The 19380-nt window shown below is 46.3% G+C and overlaps 1 protein-coding gene across 3 annotated transcripts in view; it reads right to left on the bottom strand.

The window, feature by feature from the left end:
- The window catches only part of Taok3 (TAO kinase 3), a 189010-nt gene that overhangs the window by 105979 nt on the left and 63651 nt on the right, over positions 1-19380 (bottom strand). For 2 of the 3 annotated variants that reach the window (XM_038345127.2, XM_038345128.2), the window contains exon 3: positions 3623-3710. The exons of the other annotated variant lie outside the window; for it this stretch is intronic. The gene's annotated coding sequence lies outside the window, so the exon portion shown is untranslated. The remainder of the gene's footprint in view (positions 1-3622; positions 3711-19380) is intronic. 3 annotated transcript variants of the gene reach the window in all.

Below are 19380 nucleotides of genomic sequence, written 5' to 3'. Positions count from 1 at the left end.
ACACGCACTGTGGCATGCTGGGCAAAAATATACACAGAATAAATAAGCATAACAATTTTTTAAAATTGAAATATAAGATCTTCCTACAAATAAACATCCAGGATTTACCAGTAATTCCATCTCATATACGGGGGGGGGGGGGGGGGGGAATAAAGCCAGCCTACATAACTACTCCAGAAGGGAGAAAAAGGGAAGTCATTCAGAACAGAAATGAAGGCTACACTGCCTCCAGGTCATCCATGGAAGGTAGAGTGCACATCAGACTTCCTCAAAGTTAGACACATCTGCTCTTCCAAAGACATGCTATAGCATGAAAGGGCAGGTAACACCAACACCCTGTAAAAACCTGCACAAAAATGTTCCTCACAATGGACTTGTAAACAGAAAGTATAAAAAATTTTCAAAACCCACTTAGCAATCCACTTTTTATTTTTTTTTACTTTGTTTTGTGTGTAGGTACTTTATATATATATATATATATATATGTCTGTGTACCACATGCAGAGGCCAGGAAAGGGAGTCAGATCCTCTGGACCTGGAGTTACAGAAGGCTGTGAGCAAGCATGTGTGTGCTGGGAACTAAACCCAGGGCCTCTGCAAGAGCAGCCAGTGCTCTTAATGCTGAAGCATCTCTCCAGCTCCTACAACTCATTTTTTTTTAAATGGGCAAAAGATTTAAGTAAGCCCTTTACCAAGAACTATTTCTAGATGACCAGTGAGAGATGCTTAGCAGTAAATCCCCAGAGACACAAACCCAAGTCACAGGATACCACCGCACATTCACTGAAATGGCTAACACGGAAAACCTCAGACCAGGCACGGTGAGGATGCATGAACAATCTGTGGTACATGGAGTCAAAGTAACGTAGCACAGTAATAAAACACGCTCCGACATGGATGAATCCCAAAATAAGGATGCTGAGTGAAAGAATTCATGCAGAAAGGGTCATATCCTTTATGATCATTTATGTAACGTCCTAGAAAATATTAACCAGGGCTGGACAGATGGTGCAGTGATTCAGAACACTGTCTGTATTTGTAGAAGATCCACATTCAGTTCGCAGCAGCCATATCAGGTGGCTCATAACTGCCAGTAACTCCAGTTCCAGGGCTTCTGATATCCTCTTCTGGCCTCTGTGGGAACTGCACACACACACACACACACACACACACACACACACACACACAAACACACACTTACTGGGCCAGGTTGCTTGTGACAAAAGCCAGGGAGGAGAGGCTGAAGGGCACAATGGAGCTTTGGTCAGCAGAGGATCTGTTTATTATCACTGGGATGACAGTTTTACATACATATGCACATTAACTCAAAGTTATTCTCAGTGTCAGAGGTGGGAACATAACACACGTACACACACCTTCACACTCTGAGGACATAAACAGGAAATTCAGAAGAGAGACACCAGTGGTCATGGAGGACAGGAAATGTATGTGGCATCACAAGTAATCAGAGAACTAGTCATTAAAAAGACAAGACACTTTAAGCCGGGCAGTGGTGGCATGTGCTTTTAAACCTGGCACTCGGGAGGCAGAGGCAGATGGAACATTAAGTTTGAGGCTGACCTGGTCTACAGAGTCGGTTCCAGGATGGCTAGCACACGGAGTGAGACCTTGTCTCAAAACAACATCATCATCATTAACAACAACAACAACAACAACAACACAAAGACACTTCTTTGCTCGCCATATTGGCCAAATAACCGAGAAACTCTATTTCTGCAAGTTTATCTGCTTTTCCCTGGCAGTGCACTCCGAGAGCTCACACAGGCCATGTCTTTCTTTGGAAATTTTAAAAATTATTATTATTTTATTATTATATTTATACATTTTATATTAAATTATTTATATTTACATTAAATTATTATTGTTTTATGTATATGGATGTTTTACCTTCATGTTATAAATGTAAGCATGCCCATGGGGACCAGAAGAGGGCACTGGATCCCTGGAACTGGAGTTACAGACAGTTGTGAGCCTCCATGTGGGTGCTGGGAATTGAACCCATGTTCTCTGGAAGAGCAGCCAGTGCTCTGAGCTACTGAGCCAGCTCCTCAGCCCAAAGCACTTACTTTAAATTTTTTTAAAAAGGGGTTTACTTTGGTTATTTTAACAGAGGTGCTGCGGAGATGGGAAACGGTGAGTCCTTAACAGACAGACACGGGTTTCTTGGCAGCCTGAGTTGTATCTGAAGTAGGAACTAGGATTCCAGGTAATGTTTAAGGTTCTGCTTTCTGCTCATCTGCATTAAGAAAAACATGTTTTGAAAATGCTATCACATCTGGGAAAGTGATAGGAATTCACTGTGGTTTGAATCGTGAACACCCCTCCCTGCCCCAAAGCCCCTGTAGCAGAGACCCTGGGCTGTTGCTATTAGGAGTGGTGCCTGGGGAGGCAGAGTCAGCAGGAGGCCCTGGGTCATGGGCTCATGCTCCAAAGGGTGTCGTGGAACTTCACCTCCCTCTAATTTTTCTCTCTTGCTCCTGGGGGATGAAGGGAGAAATCTGTCTCCACTACACACTGCTGTTATGAACTGTTACCTCATCAAAAGGGCCAACTGACCATGGACTGAAACCTCCAAGCTGTGAGCCAGACATTTTCTCCATATAAGTTTATTATTTCAGATAGTTCATTACAGGGGCAGAAATCTAACATGGAAACCATTATGAAATTCATAATCTAAAAGCTAACTACAATAAAAATGGTGCTATCTTTTGGTATATGTAAGTGTGTGTGTGTGTGTGTGTGTGTGTGTGTGCATTTTCCTGGAGAAGGGCATCAGCAAGCATTTCTTATAACCACGAGATTCTCCATGGTTATCTCTGACAGAGAATATGGAGAATCTGAAAAGAAACCGTGTGTGTGTGCGAGTGGTGTGTATGTGCGCGCGCGCGCACGTGCACATCCATGTGTAGGTGTGTGTACATGTTCAAATGGGTGTGGATGTGCTCGGCCGAGTCTGCACAAGTAGAGGCAAAGGTCTGTGCCTCAACTGCTTCTCCATCTAACTTTGGAGACACGATCTTACAGTGAACCCAGAGCTCATCAGTTCAGTCAGGCTGGCTGGCTAGTGAGCCCCAGGGTGCCTCTTGTCTCTGTCTCTGGGATTACAAAGCCATGCCACCATGCCTGGTTGGTTATGTAGGTTCTAGGGGGATCAAAGGGAGAGATTTGTGCTTGTACAGCAAACAATACGCTGACTGAGTCATCTCCTCAGCCCTAAAATGGCCACTTTTAATAATATAACATTTAAAAAACATTTATTTCATTTTGTAAATTGTGTATGTGCATACGTCTGTGTGTGGGTTTGTACACATGGGTGCAGTGCCAGTGGAGGCCAGAAGAGGGCACCCAACCTCCTGGAGCTGGAATCACAGGTGGAAGGAAGCTGTCCTATGGGGGTGTAGGAACAGAACTCGGGACTGCAAGAGCAGTGCATGTTCCTAACCACTAAGCCATATAATGTGCCATTTTCTTACTTACGTGTTTACTCCTTTTGTGTTCTTACAAAGATAATAAAATTTCACCATAGAAAACATCACTTGTTCCTATTTTTTTAGGTGGAAGGTATGCATAGAACCTTACGCCACAGAGACGTGCACAGTACCTCTTGCTGTGTGGCACGGAACCCACAATATTGCTCAGGGTCATCGTGGCAGCAATCCCTTCTCGCTTGCAAACCCAGTCTCCCGCACCTGCGGACAGAAGGGTAAAATATATAATTCTAGGAGAAAAGCGAGGGAGGAAGTAATTAAAGCTGGACGTGGTAGCAGACATTTGGGGTCCCTGCAACTCCTGAGGGTGGGGACTGTGGATGGCTGGAGTACAGGAGCTTGTCGCCTGTCTGTTGAACCTAACGAGACCTACGTCACTCATTAAAAACAAATGAGGTGGTAGTTTTAAATGTTTACAAAAATAATATAAAACATTTATTGTCGGGGCCGGAGAGATGGCTCAGAGGTTAAGAGCATTGCCTGCTCTTCCAAAGGTCCTGAGTTTGATTCCCAGCAACCACATGGTGGCTCACAACCATCTCTAATGGGGTCTGGTGCCCTCTTCTGGCGTACAGGCATACACACAGACAGAATATTGTATACATAATAAATAAATAAATATTTAAAAAAACATTTATTGTCATGCACGGACAACAAATGTAGAAGATCAATCTTCGCCATGGGCTACGTAGATTCCCACAAGATGAACCTGACACTAGACTCGGTGTACACAGAGGAGGAGCCGTGGGCTACTTAGATTCCCACAAGATGAACGTGACACTAGACTCGGTGCACACGGGGGAGGAGCCACAGATCTGCAAGCATTCTACCCACCAGGTAAGAGATGGCTCAGCAGTTAAGACACCTGCTGCTCTCCCCCTAACTGGCAGTGTGTGGCACTAATCTGGCAGCACTGGGGATGTCCCTGGCTCTGGGCAGGGCTGGGGATTTCAGTGGCTTCTGCAGTAGTCATGGGATCCACTGTTCCATCTATGACCCTTTCCAGACTCGTCTGTAACCAACTGCCCACATTTCCACATTAACCATTAGTTTTAAATTATCTATTAAAGAAATACGTGACCACTGTAGAAACAAATTTAGACACTTTTTTAAAAAAAAAAAAAAATCCCAATCCAGGGGCTCAGCTGGTAAAGTGCTTCCAAGCATGGGACCTGAGTTCTCTGTGAAGCTCAAGGACATGCATAAAAACAAAACAAAACAAAACAAAAACAAACAAACAAACTTGGGTGTGGTAGTTTTTAAATGCCCGACCTGAGGAGGCAGAGGCAGGCTGACCAGCCAGCCTCGCTGAACTGGTACACTGTCAGCCAGTGAGAGACTCAAAACAGGGCAATCAGTACTGTGGACTGACAGCCACGGGGTTCTCTGGCCTCCACATGTCCCCTCCCCCCCGCCACACACAGAATACAGACAGCATTCACGACCCTTGCTAACAACGGGCTTTCCTTTCTCCGTGTCCACATTAATTTTTTCGTGCCTGTATTTTTGATATGTAGCTAACATCAGCATAGAACCTCTTCTTCAAACTCTTGGCTTTGCCATCTCACTGAACACTGTTCTCAAAGGTGCCTAATGACGGCTCCGGGTCCGTTTCATTAAAAAGGTCTTCATTCCCTTGCAGTCATTATTCCCCCACTGGAGATGGTAAGTTTTAGATTGGTTCTGGGTATCCAAACCTATGTAATCATGCTCATGTAAGATGAAGATCTCACTAGGCAGCCTTGGCTGGCCTGGAGCTCCCTATGTAGACCAGGCTGGCCTCAAACTCACTGAGATCTGCCTGTCTCTGCCTCCTGAGGGTTGGGATTAAAGTTCTGCACACCACCCCTGGCCTGGGAGTAGGTTTTTAAGCCTGGAGACCTCGCAGGAAGAAACACAAACAACTAGAAGACATATCTCAACTTCCATCTCTGGCTTTGTCCCCCTCTTGCTGCGGATACACCAAGTCTCCTCTTGTGCCTCCACTTAGGAACCACAGTTTTTGTTTGTTTGGTGATTTCTGTCATTCCCTCTGATTCTTTCTGTGCCTTGTTTTAGATTAGCCAGAGCCTGCTTGCATTCAGCACGAGATTTCACCTAATCACCAAGACATCAGTAACTCCATTGCTAATCTCCCCCACTATTCTAGTCTGACTGTAGCCTCTATGAGCCAAAATATTCTCAACATTGTATGAAAGCTACTGAATAAACTTCTGAAGTGAGTGTGTGTGTGTGTGTGTGTATGTGAGTGTGTATGTGTGTGTATATGCATGTGGAGGGCTGAGTTCGATGTCAGGTGTCTTAATCACTTCTGATCAATCAATCTATCCGTCTGTCTATCTATCTATCTATCTATCATCTATCTATCTATCTATCTATCTATCTATCTATCTATCTATCTATCTATCGTCTGTCTGTCTGTCTGTCTGAGACAAGGTCAGGAGCTCACTGATGGGCGTGGCTGGCTGCTCAGTGAGCTCCAGGGAGCGCCTATCTTCCTACCCAGCACTTTTGGAGCACACGCACACACACACACTCACACACACACTCACACACACATACACACACACACACACCCTGCTGCTGGCCTTTGCTGTGGTTAGAGAGCGAGCCCTTTACTGACTGAGCCACCACCACCCCGGTCTGGCCTCTAACTTTAACTCTTTGCTGCAGTGCTAACCAAACAGACAAACCCACTCTCGAGTGTCTGGAGCGTGCTCAGAACAAGGTATACATTCGAGTTCACTTCTCGGCTGAGCTGTGTGTCTTCACGTTATCACTCAAAAACCTGCCTGACTGAAATAGAGCCCCCGCATCTAATCTGCTCATTTCAACTGAGAAGCTCAGTGGTATTTGGTGTTTCCCCGGGCTGTTGCAACAATATTTTTAGAAACCCACAGCCTTCACTTTCTTGCCCTCTGTGCTAGGCAAACACTAGCCAGCACTTGTCTCCCTCCACTTCCTGGTTCCTGATAGTTCACGAGAACAGGCTCATGCAACGTGTGCTCTTCTTCCATGTAATACAGGCCAGCGTGTAACATGAATCCATACTTCCTATCTGGTCACGCCGTGTTCTATATGTGAGCACACCAGTTTGCCTGTCAACAGACCAGCTGATGGACACCTGTTGGTATGCACCTGTTGGTATGCATCTGTTGGCTGCTGCGGATGATGGCAGTTTAGTCATTGGTGCCCACACTTTTGAGTGGCCTTCTGCCTCCATTTACCCTGAGTACATATTCAGGGCTGGACTAGCTGGGTTCTTGGGCCTTGGTGAATACCGACACCAGTCTCCTCTTGCCCGCCCAATTCAATCAGAACCAAAAATGAGAATCCAAACCCACCCTCCTCTCCAAACATGATTAGCTATATTTTCCCCGGGGAGGACATCACTTTGAGCATTTGCTGAAGTGACATGCGCAAAATCATCTTCCTTCCTCAACCCCTTGCAACCTTAAATGTCATGTGGCCACTGATGGGTGAGGACAGTGCCAAGAATGTTGCCTTTCAAGTCTTGGGCCCTTGGGTCAACTAAACAATCTGGTTAGCTTAGCATAGCTCTCCTCAGCGACGGCAACAACTGAAATAACAGCGTTTACTCTTGTTCCTCAGATATGGAAGCCTTCCAATGATGGGAAGTCAGCGAGTAGCCTGTTCACAGGCCTTGTGGAAAAAAGAAGAAACAGAGAACTAGAGAAGAGAAACATTTCCAGGACTTCCCTTCCCGGAAACCTGGAGGAGGATTCACTGGAGCTCTCTATTGTTTTGCCATTTTTACAAAAGATTTACTTATTTTTACTTTTATGTGCATTAGTGTTTTGCCTGCATATATGTCTGTGCAAGAATGCTAGATCCCCTGGAACTGAAGTTACAGACTGTTGTGAGCTGCCATGTGGGTGCTGGGAATTGAACCCAGGTCCTCTGTAAGAGCAGCCAGTGCTCTAAACCTCTGAGCCATCTCTCCAGCCCCTACTTTGACATGTTTTAATCATATCACTTCTGAAACAAACCGGGATCCAGCAAAGCTGAAACCCCACAGTATTTCAACGTCAAAGAAGAGAGAGAGAGTCAGTCTTCACACTGCACTACCAGCCCTCCCCTCCCTCCCTCTATCCCTCCCTCCCTCCCTCCCTTCCTCCCTCCCTCTTTTCCTCCTTCCTTTCCTTCTCTCCTCCCTTCCTTCATTCCTTGAATATGCTGAATCCCAGGAACTTAACTGTTACCCCACACCTGCACAGCGGCTTTCCTCAAACTAAAACCCAGAATTTCTTATTTCCCAGCCCAGAACGTTTGCCCTGAACCACACGCCCGAGTCAGGCTTCCACGCGACTCAGGTCGTTATGCTTTGGAGGGCAATCCAGAACATTTTAGTGTCACGTCAGACTGGGTTCCTGGGTCATGTGCGCCCCTGGGGTGCACAATATATATGTACTCAGTACTTCAGCCCACAGAGTGGAGAATTTGGGGGACATCATTAAGGAAAGAACAGGGCTGGGGAGGTGGGCTCAGTGGTTAAGAGCAGATACGGCTCTTGCAGAGGACCTGGGTTTGGTTCTTAGCACCCACATCAGGCGGCTCACAACTTCCTCTAACTCCAGCTCCAGGGGATCCTATGACTCTCATACACACATACTCACATGTACACACACACACACACACACACACACACACACCTACACACACAAATAATTTAAAATAAATCTTTAAAAAAGGAACATAAATTTCTCACATATATGCCCAGAGGGCTTGGGATGTGATTGGATAGCCAAACACTTGCCAAGTGCGCACAAGGTCCTGGGGTCATCTCTTAGCACAACACAACAAATGGGGTATGGTCAGAGGGTCGTGGAGGGGACCAGCAACTTGGGGTTCACAAGGAAGCCAGTCTCTTAAAATAACTGTTATTCATCTCTTGCTTTCAGAGGGTGGGCCAAGGCATTGGAGGGCTGGAGGACTGGGGCATTAGAGAGAGGGCTGAGGCATCAAAGAGTGGGACAGGGCAGCAGAAGGTGGATGAATGGGCATCAGAGGAGTCAGGGTTTTTTCAGAGTTGGAATTAGTGGTATGCCTATGCCTGCCACTCAGCCTAGGAGCAGACTTGGAGAAGAGTCACCCACCAGGGGAATCACAGAAAACTCGGTCTACTAGCTGCTGTGCTGGTCCCCACCACTTACTGTGATTCTGAGGTAAGAAGACTGCTTTTGATGGCACTTACATTTTAGCAATGAAACCAGACAATAGTTAACTTTTACACCACCAAGATCATATAGTGCAGGGTGCCTGTGTGTCAAAGCACTTGAGAGCCACCTCAAAAGTGTGGCAGAAGTGTCCATTCACGTTTATTGATTCATCATAATAAGGATAACCTTTAGCCTACTTCTGGGAGAACTGACATTAAATCATATGACCAACAAGATTCTTCCCCTTCCTTCATAAGACTAAAGTCTATATCTCTGTGTTAAAAACAAAAGACAAACAAACAAAAACCAACAAGTCAATGAGACAAAACAACTGGTTGTTCTGATTGACTGGACTGGTAAACAGAGGGGAGAAGCCAGGCTCCTTAGATTCCTTAACTTCAGTCTTTTTATTTTGAGTGTATGAGTGTTTTGCCTATGGGTATATGTCTGTGTACCACATGTGTGGCTGGTGCCCATGGAGATTAGAAGCATGTATCAGATCCCCTGAAGCTGGAGCTACAGACAGTTGTGAGCAGCAATACAGGTGCTGGGAATTGAACCTAGGTCGTCCGGAAGAGCATCAAGTGCTCTAAACCACTTGAGCCATTTCTCCTGCCTGGATCAACACAAACACAGAGTAACTCTGTACTGTCTGCTATTTGAGAGGAGGCCAAACACTTGAGATCGAAGCTACAGCTAGCTCTACGTAGGTCTTAAAGGGAGACAAAGGGGTTGGAGATATGGGCCAGAAGTTAAGAGCACATGCCGCTCTTGCAAAGGAAGGACCTGGGTTTAAAAGGACCTGGGCTTGGTTTCCAGTGCCCCTCTCAGGTGGCTCACAACCTGTAACTCCAGTTCTATCTGGCACCCTATTTTGGCTTCTCTGGCACTGCACTCATGTGATATACATACAGACGAGCAGGCATATACACACAAATAAAAGAAAATCAAGAACAGTACAAAAATGGTATTCATCTGGTCTTATAAATTCCAAATTTTTCTAATAGATTTGACCAAACCATAGTCTTCATTATATACTACAAATTTAATGATATACAGCTATCAAATATATAATATGAAAAATTTCAATGATCATAAAATACAATAATACAGCCAACATTTCTCAAAGTTGATTAACATTTGTCCATACCCACTGTCAACAATATTTACAGATCCCTAATTCTTTAGAAAACTTATTTTAGGTTATATGGTTAATTCATTTACCACGTATATATTCATTCGCTCAGCAAATATATTAACTGTCAACTGTGATCCAGCACTGAGCAAGGTTTAGGTTCTTTCTGCCTGAGGCAGGCTGTATTCTAGCACTTGGTCCCTTAATTGCGTGTGTGAGAGTATGCAGGTGTGTGTGCTCATGGGCAGCATGCAGGGGGCAGAACAGGACATCAGGCAGCCTCTGTCACCCTCGGCAGAGTGATTCGAGACACAGTCTCTCACTGACCAGTAAGCACTCGGGATGCTTCTGTTTCTGCCCCACAATGGTGGGTGACAGCCACACACAATGACAGCCAACATTTTAAGTGGTTGTTGGGGATCTGAACTCAGGTCTTCATGCTTGAGGAGCAAGTGCTCTTGCCCACTGAGCTGTCTTCCCGGCCCTGGTGCCTGAGTTCTTGACCTATGGGCTATGGTGCCAGGATGGACATGTGTAACTGAATGCAGGGCTCACAGAAAACTGTCAACAGTAAAGACAGGCTTCTGTGTGTTCTGTACCAGAGGTTAAGTCAAACTCAAATGCTAATAAATACAGGTGTCTGGCGGCCCTCACGGTGGAGCACGCTGCCACTGCAGCCACGGTTCTGAACATGTGCACTTTGCACTGTGTATACTGCTGTACTGTGCAGACTGATGGACACGTCCAGAGACACCTGGGCTCAGACTCAACTGATGCATTACAAACTGCAGTGGGCATATGAAGTGTTCTATTCTTATAGAAGCATTATTGCTGAAATACACAAAATGAAGACTTTTGATATTTTCCAACCATAATTCCTAGAATGTAAAGCTCAAAAACTCTGGTAGCAAAAAATAGCCAAATCATCCAGCAGATTAAGCGGACGAGTCTCAAAAGAAGCACACAAATGGACCGAAAGCACATTTAAACATGCACAGGATCAGGAGCCATGGGGGAAATGCAAATCAAAACCACGAGGAGATGCCACTTCCCTCCAGTAAGAATGGCTATTATCAAAGAGACAAAGATGACAAGAGCTGGGAAGGATGTGCAGGAAAGAGAACCCTTCCTGGAACAATGTGGGTGGGAACACATGAATACACCTATTCTGCCAGAAGGTATGGACATTCCTCTGAAAATTCTATCCCTGTTTGTTGCAGTACTGTTCACAGCCAAAAATGGGGACAGTCTAAGTGTGCAGCCACTGATGAATACTCACGCATGGGCTGCTTATACACAGGACGATTTTCCAGCCATTTAAAAGGATAACATCCCATCATTGACAATGACATGGATGGAACTGGAGATCATTGTAGTAAGTTAAATAATTCAGGCTGATAGTGATGTCACCATGGTGGTTTGAACAAGAATGCTTCCCATACGTTCATATATTTGAATGCTTGGTCCCAGTTGGTGGAACTGTTTGGGAAGGGTTAGGAGGTGTGGCCTTGTTGGAGGAAGTGTGCCACCAGGGGCATATGTTGAGGATTCAAAGGACTCATGCTCAAAATGACGCCTGAAGTGAACTCGAGCACACTGAATCTTCTAGCTTCATCCATCACCCACTGGCTCCCCAGATGCCGTTCTCCCAACACCCTACTACTCAGAAACTACGGAAATCCTCCGAAACTTACAATGAACACTGGATACTACTGAGCCATGGTTTCAATTCAAGTTCACTGCTTCCTGAGCGCACTTCAGATGTGCGGGTCCTCCCTGAGCACCCCTCGGATGTGCGGGTCCTCCCTGAGCACAATTTGGATGTGCGGGTCCCCCGAGCACCCCTCGGATGTGCGGGTCCTCCCTGAGCAACCCTTGGATGTGCTCTTCCTTCTGTGTTCCCTGGACTGTGCTTATATCTTTTATTTAGCTTTTAATTATTTTTCCACTTATTTAAAAGTGGAAATTCAATTGTTCTTTTAAGATGCAGTTAAGAGCCAAGTGTGAGCAGAAGTGGTAGTGGACTGCCCAGCTCTCAAGGGGACCCACTGTGAAGCTCAGGGAATGTAGAGGAAGGGGGAGGGGTATGCAGGAGTCAGGATGGGGAGAGCCGCAATAGAATGCTGTCTTCTGCACATGACATGGCTACAGCACTCATGAACTCACTGTGCCTGGAGTCACCTGCACAGGACAGGGTCTGCCATGCTTCCTCATGGATGCGGGGATGGGGGGAGGGCGGTGCAGAGAGGGGACCTGGACCTCCATCCCTCCTGACTATCGGCAGTTAATGGCTGTTGGGTGTCACCTTCTTTAGTGGTATAGCTACTGATAAACCACACTTGTAAGTAACCCTCCTTAACTCAGTAGGACACACAGCCGCAGACACACAGACACATAAACACACAGACACATATACACACACACACACATTAAAACAGGAGGGAAGCTTGCTGAGAAGGGGTTCAGTGCAGGAGGAATGGAGGAGAGAAGGGAATGAGGGTGTGAGTGACAAAATGTGTTAAGTGTATAAACTGTAAATAAAAGCCCCCCAGTCTCTGTGAACTGTAAATAAAAGTCCCCCCAGTCTCTGTGAACTGTAAATAAAAGCCCCCCAGTCTCTGTGAACTGTAAATAAAAGCCCCCCAGTCTCTGTGAACTGTAAACAAAAGCCCCCCAGTCTCTGTGAACTGTAAATAAAAGCCCCCACTAGTCTCTGGTGCCCCTCCCCCCCATGTGAGTCTGGGTCCCAGGGCCTTATTTGTCTTCTGTCCTGACATATGTCACCTTTCCTGATATTACATTGATAGTTTATTGTGGACATAATGGTTCCCCCAACTAGAAAACATATATGCCAAGGCCCTGGATTTGGTCCCAGTGCCACCAAAACCAAACCAAACCACCACCAAAAACAAAAGAAAAGGCTTCTTTTCCTCTGCTGCTCTTAAAACAAAGTGTGCATTTTTTTTTTTTTTTAAGCAATCTACGTTTGAAGCCGAGTAGTGGTGCACGCCTTTAATCTCAGCACTCAGGAGGCAGAGGTGGGCGGATCTCTGTGAGTCCAGCCTGGTCTATATAGCGAGCTCCAGGCAGCCAGGACTACACGGTGAGACCCTGACAAAACAAAAAGTAAGTTTAGACAGGAAAACTGAGCTGCAGTCTTGATTTATCCATGATTCAGTTATAGCTGTTTATTTATGGCCTGCTGGACACCGTTCTGGGCCCTTACAGAAACAGAACGAAGCTTCCCATTCTTGAGAAGCTAAATTCTACTGGAGAGAAATAAATGGGCAATTACTAATAAATATGACAAATAATTATCATCTTAAAAGAATAATGAGGGGTAGGTGAGATGGCTCAGTGGGTAAAGGAGCCTGCTGCCAAGCCCAAGGCCCTGAGTTCAGTTCCCAGGACATACATGGTTGGAGAACCAAGTCCAGCAAGTTGTCTTCTGAACCCCACATACATCCACATACACAAAGTAAACATATAAATAAGTAAGAGTCTAATGAAAAGGGAAAATAGAGTGTACAATAGGATGACATTAGAAACCTCAGGGGCATCAGGGCTGGGGGCCACAGCTCTGTGAGGAAGTGAGATCTGACCCTTCTCAAACCTGTGGGGAGCACACTGTCTCTGCTACTGTTGGAAGCTGGGGAGCAGCCGGTACAAAGAACCTGCAGAGGCCGGGAAGGAGCAATGGGTGGCTGAGCAGAGCAAGGTAAGAGGGTGAGTTGGAAGTCGGGGTTAGAGAGAGAGAATGAAGGGACAGAGCTCGTTAGGCCTGGCGGAATACTTGCAGGTTTGCAGGCAAGGAGGCTACAGCAAGCCCGGGGGAGAGGTCTAACATTATGACTTCCTTTTAAAGGGTCTATGTTGAGAGCAGACCGAAGCCTAGAGCCCAGTTACCTGTTACTAGCTCTTCTTCCCACTGTTACTAGCTCCTCTGCCAGGATGTGCCAGTGGCCTCACAGAGGAGCTAGTAACGGGGGAAGAGCTCTCTGTATGCATATAAATGTATACAACATGGTCATATGTCACATCATGGTGACACAGCCAATCATGTGACAATACCATTAGATTCTAATGGCGACAGGCTGGGAAGGTGGTTCAGCAGGGAAAACAGTTGAGCAGGTGTGAGCATCTGGGTTTGATCTCCAGCACCCACGTAAAAAAGCCAGCCATGGCATATGCCTGCGACCCCAACACTTGCTGGTCAGCCAGCTCAGCCCAGGAGGTTCAGTGAGAGACCCTGTCTCAAAAATCAAGGTGGAGAGAGAATGAGAAAGACACCCAACACTGACCTCTGGCCTCAACATGTACAAGCACACACACATGCACAGATATGTGCACATATACCCCCAACATGTCTACATGAATATTTGCACACCCACACGTGCGTGCACGCACACACACACACACACACACACACACACACAGACTATAATGATTCTAACAGCTTCCTGTTGCTGAGTGATGCAGCTGCATTAACAACACGGTGCAATGCATGGCAGCAGAGGTGCTGATGCCAACAAGGGTATTGTGGCATGTTGAGCGACACGGGCACTTGCCGCTGTGTTACAGCAGTCTCCTGTGTGGAGCGCTGGACTGTGCTACTCCAGTTAACAGCCTAGGAGCAGTAGCTAACCGTGGAGCCCAGGGTGCCCTGGTCTGCAGCAGCCAGGTTTATGCGAGCCCACCCGCTCTGATGTCCTCCTCAGAACTAACCCTCTCAGGAGCAACATGTGCCTAGCTTCAGAAAGGAGATTAGGAGCCGGACAAGACGGGGCACTCTTCTAATCCCAGTATTCTGGAGACCAAGGCAGATGGAGCCCTGTGAGTTTGAGGCCTATCCAGATAGACACACGATATACACAGATAGCCTACACAGTGAGTTCCAGGCCAGCCACAGCTACAAAGCAAGACCCTGTCTCAAACGGGAAAAATAAGGAGGAAGGGAAGGAGGGGGGGAGAAAGGAGAGATAAATGAACTGATTGACTTTAGGGCTTAGTGGTCAAAGCGCTTGCCACAGGAGTGTGAGGACTGGGGTTGGGAGCCTCAGAACTCATGCTGCTTATCTGGACCTCCATCCTAGGAAGGCAGAACTGGTGATCCCCAGAGCAAGGCAGCAAAGGAAACTAACCATATATCAGTGAGCTCTGAATTTGATTGAGAGACCCTGACTCACTGAATAAAATCGAAGAATGATTGGTGAAGATTCCTGATGTCAACCTGGGTCTCCATATGCTCAAGCACACATGCACAACCTGTGAATCCCCAAACACATGTACCCCTGACATGCAAACCTGCATACATACATGGAAATGGAAAAACAAAGGTAAAATAAACAATAAGAGATTAGATTGAGAGGATAGCTACAACAAAACCATTCAACCTAAAAGTCAGGCTCGGGCTGGAGGGATGGCTCAGCAGTTCAGAGCACTTGCTGCTCTTCTACAGTTCAGGTTTGGTTCCCAGCACCCACACGGTGTTGTGCAACCATCTATAATTTCAGTTTCAGAGGATCTGCTGTCTTCTTCCGGCTTCCACGTACACGTGGTGCATGGACAAATGTGCAGGCAAAACACCTGCACACATAAAATAAAACAATAATGATTTTAAGGGGGCTGGAGAGATGGCTCAATGGTTAAGAGCACCGCCTGCTCTTCCAAAGGTCCTGAGTTCAATTCCCAGCAACCCCATGGTGGCTCACAACCATCTGTAATGGGGTCTGGTGCCCTCTTCTGGCCAGCAGGCGCACACACAGACAGAATATTGTATACATAATAAATAAATAAATATTTAAAAAAATAACTTTAAAGGGGATCATTTTAGTGCATAAGATGCTATCCTCTCCCAAGGTCCGTGAAGGGCAAGCACTTCACACAGACTTCTCCCAGTTTAACACAGGGCAAGCTCAGATGTCTGCAGCCCCATCTCCTCCCCTTCTGTAGCGCTATCTTGACTTTGGAATACAATGGCCATCTTTAAAAAAACAACAATAAATATCAGTTTTCAACAGTCTACCAAAGAGGGCACAAAATTAGTTTGGAAATGCCTTTTCCAAGCCTGTGATACTTAAGGTTTATTGAAGTTTTCTCAGCTCTTGGCAGAGTTCTATTTCATTCGGCTGAAACTGAACTTCTTTGGAGAGAATTACAAGTGTGGACCTCTGTGAGTGATGGGGAAAGGTTCTGACGGTGTAGGGGCGTGCCTCGGGAAGAGGGGCAAGCTTATCTTGCAGAGCAGTTGGGGCAGTGGGTGGCTTTGCAGGTAGTTCTGTTCCCTAACCTACATTTAAAGCTTCGCGTGTACCAGCGGGGCAAGTTTACCTGGCCAGGGCCTTTCCGGGCAGGGTATGAATTGCTTTTGTGCTTGATCTAGAATGTCGGCCAGGAAACCTTCGTCAAAGGAAATCAAGGCGATTGCTTCGCTGATTAGGAAATGGTAACAGATCCTTTAGAACTCAGAGACACAGAAGAAATGCTCATCTGAATAAGGAGCTGCACTGGGGCTTGAGGCTCAAACCATGGAAGGCGCACAAAAGTAAATCTGGTCACTGCTCTGGCATGTGAGGCGTTGGATCTGCGCCAGCCTGAGGGGTAACTTCCGGAAGTCTGAGCTGGGATTCAAGCGAGAAGAGAAAGAATTCTGAGACTGTCTGTATAGAAGGTTTGGGAACTGAGATTCAAAGACTGAAGAATTGGCCCAGGGGAGGATGCTCATGGGCCTAAAACCACCGCAAGGGCTGATGTTCACAAACCCGCTATCTGGATAACCTCGGTGCAGCGAGGTTAGAAGCATGCGGGCCTGCGCACACAGGCAGCCTTTAGCGTGCTGAGGGGTGTTTTCCAAGTTCCCTCCCTCCCAGAATTCTGCTGTTCTAGTCTGTCCTTCAGCACTTCCTTATGTCAGTGGCCCAGTTAACACAAGTCATCAGATGGAGTTAAATACAAAGGTTTTCCGTTGTGAGCCTGCCTGTGTTACTGTGGTGCTTGATATAGTCGAGATCAGTACACAATACCACAGGCGGCTGCCAATGTCACCATCACCTCGGACAACATTAAAGCTGCAAGGAGCGGGAAATGCCAAAGCCAAAACACTCAATGACAGCTTGAATCAAGCAAGCACGTGAGAAATGTAAATGAGAAACCCTAGCAGAGAGCAGTGCCTGCCGTGGAGAGAATTTAATAATCAAAGTTTATTTGGGTGTTTGTCAAAATGTTTAGGGCCTTTCTCAGCATAAGCTAAATACCTCCTCAAAGCTTTATCTCAAAGGAGAGCTCATGAATGAGAATTCAGCAAGGTACTTCATGTTATGCGAATCTGTAGGTATTAAACTAGAAGGGAGCAGAGAGGTAGCTTGTAGGTAAAGACACTTGCTCCAAGCCTGATGAGTTGGATCCCCAGGGCAGAACCAACTCCCAAAAGTTGTGCTTGGAACCCAACCCCCATATGCAGGAATACACAGAAAATAAGTAGATGTTTAAAAAAAAAAGCCACAAGTAGTGGTCAGAATAGTCAAAGTTGGAGCAAGACCAAAGGACACAGCCACCTTGTGGCACTTGCTTCTTCTCATCCCCTTTAACGTTTACTGGATGGCATTATTTATGAATGAATTTTAAAATTATTTCATTTTAGCCAGGTGGTGGTGATGCACAACTTTAATCCCAGCACTTGGGAGGCAGAGACAGGCAGATCTCTGTAAGTTTGAGGACAGACTGGTCTACAGAGCGACTTCCAGGACAGGCTCCAAAGCTACAGAGAAACCCTGTCTTGAAAAACAAAAACAAAAAACCCAAAAAACGGGGGCTGGAGAGATGGCTCAGCAGTTAAGAGCATTGTATGCTTTTCCAAAGGTCCTGAGTTCAATTCCCAGCAACCACATGGTGGCTCACAACCATCTGTAATGAGGTCTGGTGCCCTCTTATAGTCTGCAGGCATATATGCAAACAGAATATTGTACCCATAACAAATAAATAAATAAATATTTTTTTAAAAAAACTAAAAACAAACAAAAACCTGTATGGGCATTTTGCCTACATGTATGTCTCTGTATCATGTGCATGCCTGGTGCCTACAGAAGAGGGTGTCGAATCCCCTAGAACTGGAGTTCCAGTTATTTGTGAGCATGAAATGCGTTCTCATATGCTGTTTTTCTAGCAGGTGTAGCCCTGTATGGACGCTATCCCGGGATGCATCCTCAGCATCACATGCACAAAACCTCTGCATCCTCCCCTAAGTGGGTGAACCACATGTGGCCAGCACCTGCCTCGCACTGTGACTGGCTACGGTTACTCTCTGGTGGAAGTGACAGAAGGCGGTGTGAAGATGTTGGCAAGAGGGAGAATTAGGTCATGAGCCCCAGATCTGGGGAGGAATGACAGAGTGACCCAGAAGAGTTTTGGCACAGGTACACCTCTCTGGCTGACTCCTGAAGCTAGCCTAGCATGCAAGGCAAGAATGCTGGCTCAGAATTAAGTGGACCCAAGCTTGAATTGCAGCTTTTGCCTCTGGCATGCAGTGCTGATCAGGCAATTTAAACTTTAACCTCTCCCAGCCTATTTTCTCACTGATTCTACTCCCTTAGATACCCCCTTAGAGGTGGTGGGGATTACATGAGCTATTTCCAGCAGAAGGCTGACTGTCGCATGTCAAACCACACCCCATGAAGTCTTGGCTGTGGGATTTGGGGTAGTAGAAGGTAGAGCCTGCTGTCTGTCATCAATGATATGCATAAAAACAAACAAACAAACAAACAAAATTCGGGGCTGATGGTGGAGCACACCTTTACTCCCAGCACTCAGAAGCCAGAGGCAGGGGGATTTCTGTAAATTAAAGGGCAGCCTGGTCTACAGAGTGAGTTCCAGGACAGTCAGGGCTGCATAGTGAAGTTCTGTCTCAAAAACAAACCAAACAAAAAATAAAACAAAGCAAAATAACCAAACAGAAAAAATTCCTTTCTGCGTTCCTTCCTTCCCTTCTTTTCTCTTTCTCTTCTTCCCCCTTCTCCTCCTTCTCTACCCTCCCTTTCTGGTCCCCTATGTAGCCCAGGCTAGCCTAGAGCTTACACCTCCCCTGTTACACTGAGACTAAAGGCGTGTAGCATTGTACCCTGTTTGAACAATATTCTTCTAACTCGTCAGCTTATCTCCCACAGCACAAGTCCTCCGGGTTGCAGCCCGTGCTTTAAGAGGATGGTTATTATTTGTGGCAAGATGATCTGCCATGGTTTGGAGGCTTGGGACAAGTCCCAGTGCAGAAGGAATGCCCTGGCAGACTCTGTCTGCTGGCTGCCTACCTGATGCCAGTTCCTCCCTGCATCCTGCTGACAGACATTTCCTGTCCCACCAGGCAGGGTGAGGCTTGACAGTCACGGCAACCTGTTAATTACCATGGTGGCACAGGACCCAGTCCTTTCCAACATAACCTGAGGAGATATCTGCCGGGGGCTTCTGGGTACTGGAAGTTGGCAAAACAAACATGTCTTTGGACTAGGGATGCCATTTAATGGGTAGCATGTTTGCCCTGTGTGGGTAATACCCCAGCCTACCTCAG

Source organism: Arvicola amphibius, chromosome 10 (genome assembly GCF_903992535.2).
Source record: "Arvicola amphibius chromosome 10, mArvAmp1.2, whole genome shotgun sequence".
NCBI classification, from domain to species: domain Eukaryota; kingdom Metazoa; phylum Chordata; class Mammalia; order Rodentia; family Cricetidae; genus Arvicola; species Arvicola amphibius.
Note: the sequence above shows the minus strand (reverse complement) of the source record. Positions and strands in the feature narration are given on the sequence as shown.